Below are 7,011 nucleotides of genomic sequence, written 5' to 3' on the forward strand. Positions count from 1 at the left end.
ACTTTCGAGATGAGAAATTTATTTTTTTCTCTCCATGGACACTGAGTTGTATTTAATCTGAAATGGTCCTCAAATAACAAGGACTCCACTGTGTAGGCTACATAAAATGTGATAAAGGAAGACTTTTAACTTCTAAATGCTGCAGTCTAAATCAATTTAATGCAGTATGAGGTAATTTTACACACCTTTCCAACACAGTGCTTTTCCCACAGTACTGGATAGATTGTAGTTAAAGATGAGATTTATAGGAAAATCATAAATCATTTGAAAACCAATACACTTATGTTAAAATAAATAACATAAAATAGGTAAATAATGTAATGCCTTAAAGTTGATACTTTTAAGGAGCTGGCTTAAGATATTTAATAATTTACACTGTTGAAAAGACAGAATGATACAGTAGGAACTGTTAAAAATCTTTAAATAATTTATAATAAAATCTTTAAAAAAAAAAAAAAAAACTCCATGAGACTGAGGAAATGTTGAGAAAAATATCTGGTTACAACATTGTGTCATAACTCTTAAAATGCTGAAAGAGTGATTTTTGCAACAGAGAAGAACCATGATGGCTGAGATTCTGCCTCAGTATGACGTCATTTCCTGGTCCGCCCCAGATGTTGTGCTTTTGTGCTCTGGAAGTCTGTAATCAGCACAGAATAATCAGTCAAACAAATGACAAGCAAGAAAAACATTTATTTTTCTCCACTACATTTCAACACAATGTAATCTCAGTTCCAATTCCTCTCTTAACTTTAACTGTAGTAATTGTACATTTTAGTTATCAACTCCTTCTGTAAAAATTCCAAAAACTGACTCAGATTCTAAATGTGATTCCAATCTGAAATTATTTACATTATCATTCAAAGGTTTGAGGTGGATGTGACTTCAATGTTTTTGAAAAAAAGGCTCTTATGCTCACCAAGGAAGCATTTAAAATAACTTAGGTCAATTTATTTGTCAATTTATATGAATGCATCCTTGCTGACAGGGCCATCTTTAGGGGGGGTGCAACTGGTGCGGCCGGACAAAGGCCAGACTGAGTGGGGCCCCGCTCCCTACCTCGCACCGGGCCACACATCAGATAAGGATGGCCCCGCTTGCTGAATATGTGCAATATGTGACTGTAGTATGTGCATGTGTTATTCCTAGTGTGTCCAATAGAGGGAGTTATGGCACTTTATAGACTAGAGGGAGTTATCTAGCTTTATTAAGATTTATTAGAAATATCCAGATGAATCAAGCTCCAACAAGATAAAGGTAGTGAAGCAATATGACGCTGATTTGAAATGCTTGATGAGGAAGCAAATTCCATTAGACATATACATCTTACTTTGAGCCTTTCTCACCTCTCAATCTCGCATCCTTTCCTCATAAAAGCCAGGATTTAAGACACAAGGAATGGAAATAAGGACGTACAATTAAAGAACACTCTTATCTTGATCACACCTCAAGGCTTCCTCATCTTCACCAGTCAGGGGGAACGTACGTCTCCTCCATGGTTGCGTTGGCTACATAAGAGAGAAACAAATGAATACAAGCTTGATCATTTAATTATTTAATTTAATTTTTCACTACTAAGAAGGTTTTACCTCTTTTTCATCCACACTGGCTTCTGATGAATCTTCAGAAGTACTGAAGGTCCAGGTGAAGGGAACAGGAGAATGTACAGGTGGGTGGCAGTGAGCAGGATGGTCTCTCACAGATACAGAAGAGCAGATTTTCCTGGATGACCTGTGGAGAGAAGAAAATTTGTACTGGAGAATATATGTGCAATAATATAGCTTTACAATAAACCAAAATACACACAGACCTGATCCTGTGTCTTCTGTCCTGATCCCAGTAGGACCAGCGTAGTTTCTCTCTACGCTCATAACTCTGGTGCCTCTGAAAGAAATCTTCATCTTCTATTGCTTCTGACTGAGAAAGATAAAGCCCATCACTCCACAACACCCTGCAACTGCTGACATTCACCATTTTTTATGGCCTACAGAGAGAGAAAGCAAACCAACCATCCCTTCCTCTTGCTCATCCTCCTCTCTTTTCGATAAAGGCAAAATATCCTCCTTTCGCCAACTGATGGGAGTAAAGACAATGGAATACAGGAAAGGGGAAAAAACTGAAATTCATACATGAATTCATCCACATCTTTATGCATCAGCCAAGTTACTGAAAGTGACTCATTGACAATCTATCAAGCACTCTATGGGTGGGCGGTAGAAGCAAAAGCTTACATCACAGTATTGATATATATCATTATACAGTTATTTTTCTCTGGCAATTCAATACAAAAATGGTTTGAATATAAAGCTGCTTAGAAATGCCTAGTTTTAGATTATCCACTGTATTAAATCGTTTACAAATTAAATGTATTTTATTATTTTTTTAAACTAAAATAACCAAAAGATGACTTAATAACAATTCTAATTATATATATATACAAAAAAAAAACGAAAACAAAACACTCAAAACAGTAAAACTAACATCATATTGGCACTCTCATTCAAAAGTTTCGGGTCAGAAATTTTATTTAAAGAAATTAATAGTTTTATTCAGCAAGGATGCATTAAATTGATTGAAAGTGACAGTAAAGATATTTATAATTTACAAAAGATTTCTATTTCAAATAAATGCTGTTCTTTTGAACTTTCTATTCATTGAAGAATTCTGAAAAAAAAAGTATCAAAAAAATTAAGCAGCACAACTGTTTCCAACACGGATAATAATAAGAAATGTTTATTTTGCCCCAAATCAGCTTGTTAGAATGATTTCTGAAAGATTCAGCTTTGTCATCACAGGAATAAATAGTAAAATATATTAAAATCGAAAAAAAAATTATTGTAATAACATTTTACAATATTACTGTATTTTTTACCAAATAAATGTAGCCTTGATGAGCAAAGGAAACTTCTTTTTAAAATACATTAAAAATCTTACTAACCACAAACTTTTTTTATAAGGTGAAAAAAATACAAAAAATTACTGACTTAGTGGAAAGACAAAGAAAAGGAAGACAAGGAAAGGGAAGAAGAAATGAAGAAGACAACTAATTTGAAGGCAGTGGAAGATAAATTACGCTAAGAAAAGTGATCATAAGCTGAATCCCTGCATTTGGAGTTATATAAAGGGGCATAGCATGTTCATTATGGGTTTATCATGATTTATGACAAAGAGGAATCAGTTCTCCTATTTAAGTACCGACCCCAAACTTTTGAACAGTAGTGTAGATCTACTGCAATATAAAAAGGTACTAATGTCTCCCTGATGTCATTGATGCAGTGTGAAAACAATCAATACCTGGGTGTCAAAATGTTCTTATAGTTAAGTCTTTCCACTTTCACTGATGAAAACAGAGACATAGGAACAACAATGTCATCAATGCTGAAAATACTCTCACAATTTCTCCTGCGCGATGAGAACTACAGTAAAAAACGGACAGTATATGATTATCTTTCTCAAAATATTAACATTCAACTAGACAAACATTCCCTTCAAGTTAAGAAACATTTATCTCTGTTTGGATTAGCTCAAACTGAAATATACAGTATTTATCAACCGATTTGGCCAAAGGGCAGACCTGTGAGTTTCTCTGTTGTGTGGGTGTACAGTAAGAGACAGTCACATCCTCTGAAGATTCCTCCACCTGACTGTCATCACTCTGGGAGACCAGATCAGACTTGGGTGTAATACTGGAGATGTCTAGAACAAAGCAGTATTACTACCTTAAACATCTTTGGTGTATATAAGTGAAACACCAAGGGCAATTAAACACATGAAGTACCCATTGGCCTCTCAGAGCAGCGCCGCCTCCTCTTGCCCTCCCTGTAATCTGGACTCTGGTGGTCTCGGGTACGTGCCCATCGTATAGGAGTGCTCTCCCTTCTGTGCCTCTTCAAATGCCTCCCATTTTTTGGCTGATGACTGCAATCTGTAATCATTAATTATAGAACACTCTACTTATCAGAACAGGCATATTCATAAGAACAAAACAAATATTCATAAGTATGGATACACATGGAGTTTCACAAAACATGTCAACACATCCAAGTCATTTCATCCAAAAAATCTAATGAAAGAAGTAAGAAATATTGTATTTAGCATACAGAAAATTAAGCCTTTTTATGGCCATTCATAATTTTTTAACATTGTAACATTTCTATTACAATTTACATAATGCATAATAATTACATTCTATTAGTATAATGCAAAAAAATATATATTAAAATAATTATTTAAAGTATTTTTCATACTGCCTTTAATTTTTCTGAATGAATTAAATACAAACTAGTCATGTGCATCTACTGAGAATCAACGTTGATAATATATTTATTTTAAGTACAACTATGAAATTATATAAATAATGCAAAAAAATATATATATATATATATATATATATATATAAAAGAGGAGGTCATGGAACTCCTAAGGGGGCTACAAGACTACAAAATATTTTGGCTATAAATAATATGACCCCACTGACAGGTCACTGGTGTGTGTGGTTAAGTGTGTGTGTAGGTGTAGGCACTGCAGTGCCTTCAGGCTGGATTTGTGAGTTATGTGATTCGTGAGTCTGTGTTGATCTCCACTCATGGTCTGGAAGCTGGAGGACTGTGGACAGACCGCCTGAGCCACAGAGATAAACACAGACAATACACCACAAGACTATGACTAAACCCACCCAGCAGCCTACACACACACCTTACATCATCCCACACACTGGACTCTAGAAGAACTGACATTAAAAGATCATACACATCCAGTTGATGTAATGAAAAAAGGAATAGAGGGACCATGAGGTGATTGCGAAGAAAATATTCCTGGCATATTCATTTTCCATTCAGTGCTTTTGTAGTAATTTTTTTGTAGTTCGTTCACTGACTCCAGGGATGCTCCAAAGCACTGACAGTAAATCAACTTAACAGCATGAGGTGTGTTTTTGCTTTAGAAACGCATACCACACTTCCATTCCACTGCAATCACTCACTCGCCCTGGCAATCTCTCTCTGTTAAGAATAGCATTGCTGCTTCAGGATCATTAGCCCCCCTAGTCAAACAATAACCAGCAGAGCAGAGAAGAGTGCCAGACCATTAATGATTGGGGCGGATGAGTCAGAGTCCAGTGCCAGGGAAGCTCACTTCAACCCCAGCACTGCATTAAAACTGTACAGCAGCTCTGCACTGAACATGGACATCACTGTGTATTTAAAAATACTGAGGACAGTAGTGCCTAAATGATTTTGGACAAACATACTGATTGTGATTGAAATCAATTAGGTTCATCTCAAAAAGGTTAAGCTCAAAAAGCCTGGAGTCAGTACATTTTTTTTATGTTTTTAAAGAAATCTTTTATACTCACCAAGGCTGCATTTCTTTGCAAAAATACAGCAAAATATTATTACAATTTAAAATAACTGTTTTCCATTTCAGTATTTTATAATGTAATTTATTCCTGTTATGACAAAGCTGAATTTTCAGCAGCCATTACTCCAGTCTTCAATGTCACATGACCCTTCACAAATCATTCTAATATGCTGATTTGTTGCTCAAGAAACATTTTTTATTATCATCAATGCAGAAATCAGTTGTGCTACTTAATATTTTAGTGGAAACAGTCATTTTTTCTGGATTCTCTGATAAATAGAAAGTTCAAGAGAACAGCATTTAATTAAATAGATTTTTACAATGTAAAATTTTTTACTATCTTTACTAAGTGAATAAATTATATAAATTATAATAAAATTATTTTTTAAATAATAAAGAAATAGTTCATAAATGAAAACTTAAATCTAATAGAAATTTGACTAATACCTGATAATTATATTTGATGTGTATTATTATAAAAGTGTCTCATTATTAGCTTATTAAAATGCTAATAGCAAACTACTGAGAAAAAAAAATTGAGTTTCTTTGTTTCACACATGGTGTTTCTGCCCATGTAGAGCTTCCCAAATCAGACACTTGTAGACACATGTAGATCCATTTCAGTTAGGATGCTGCCTAAGAAGCAGATTTATACAAACACATTTATACAAAGCATACACACCTACATACAGTACATGTCTTCATTCATCCACACACACACAAATGCCATGAGATGACTTACGGAATAAAGACCGGGAAACTCTGCCTCTGGAGCTGAGACAGTGATGGGGACTGGTGCGCTCAGTTTTCAGGAGGAGAGATCGCTGAAGCAAACTATCCTCAAACAGAGAATTTTGCAGATGGAAGGACAATGGAGTTTCTGATGGTTAGAGCAGACAAAGACAAACCTCACTTATACGTATAACACAAACAAAAGAAAAACAACAGCAAAACAAAAGCTCACTGTGGTGATATAAGGCTATGGTTATTTAGTATGGAAACATTTGCACATAAAGAACCAATTAAAATACCTTGTCCAAATGTCAAAACATTGTCAATTTGAAAAAATGTCTGGATGTCATATTAAAGTATGAACTGAATGCTGAAGTTTTATACTGATGACAACCAAGGCTAATTTGATCTTCCTACTCCAAATTCCTGCTGCTACATACAATCAGTAAGACAGCAGGAACGGCACAATTTTGACATGCTGATGGAGTAACTGTCTGATATGAGACAATTTATTTAGACCAAATTGAAATGACAGCATAATGCAGTGAAAAGGATGAGCGATTAATGGATTGCTGTAGTATTAACCATTAAGATCATAACATCCAATTACCTCAGCAAGAGTATGAACACTCTTCTACTTCTTAAATAAGCTATGAGCCAAAACCTACAGTAGTGAGCTGCCTACATAGGTAGCATTTTTAGGGCATTTAAAAGAGCATCACATGTATCCTTTGTCGAGAAGGTAGTCTACAATGCTTCCCTTTCATGGGAACTTCGAACTGCGTCCTCTAGGGGTCGCTATGGGGAACGCCTCGTCGTGACCCGTGTCTGAAGCATACATTGAAAAAACACCAACTCGTTGGCCAGCGACAGCCATGACGTCACTACCGGTGCGACTATAGTATAAATAGGCGCCGGGAG

At 35.4% G+C, this 7,011-nt stretch overlaps 1 pseudogene; it reads right to left on the bottom strand.

Moving 5' to 3' along the window:
• Positions 1–500: 500 nt before the first annotated feature.
• LOC107714457 (KAT8 regulatory NSL complex subunit 1-like protein) overlaps positions 501–7,011 on the bottom strand; it is a 15,773-nt pseudogene continuing 9,262 nt past the window's right edge.

Source organism: Sinocyclocheilus rhinocerous, unplaced genomic scaffold, assembly GCF_001515625.1.
Source record: "Sinocyclocheilus rhinocerous isolate Xijiao unplaced genomic scaffold, SAMN03320098_v1.1 scaffold12, whole genome shotgun sequence".
In the NCBI taxonomy this organism is placed as follows: Eukaryota; Metazoa; Chordata; class Actinopteri; order Cypriniformes; family Cyprinidae; genus Sinocyclocheilus; species Sinocyclocheilus rhinocerous.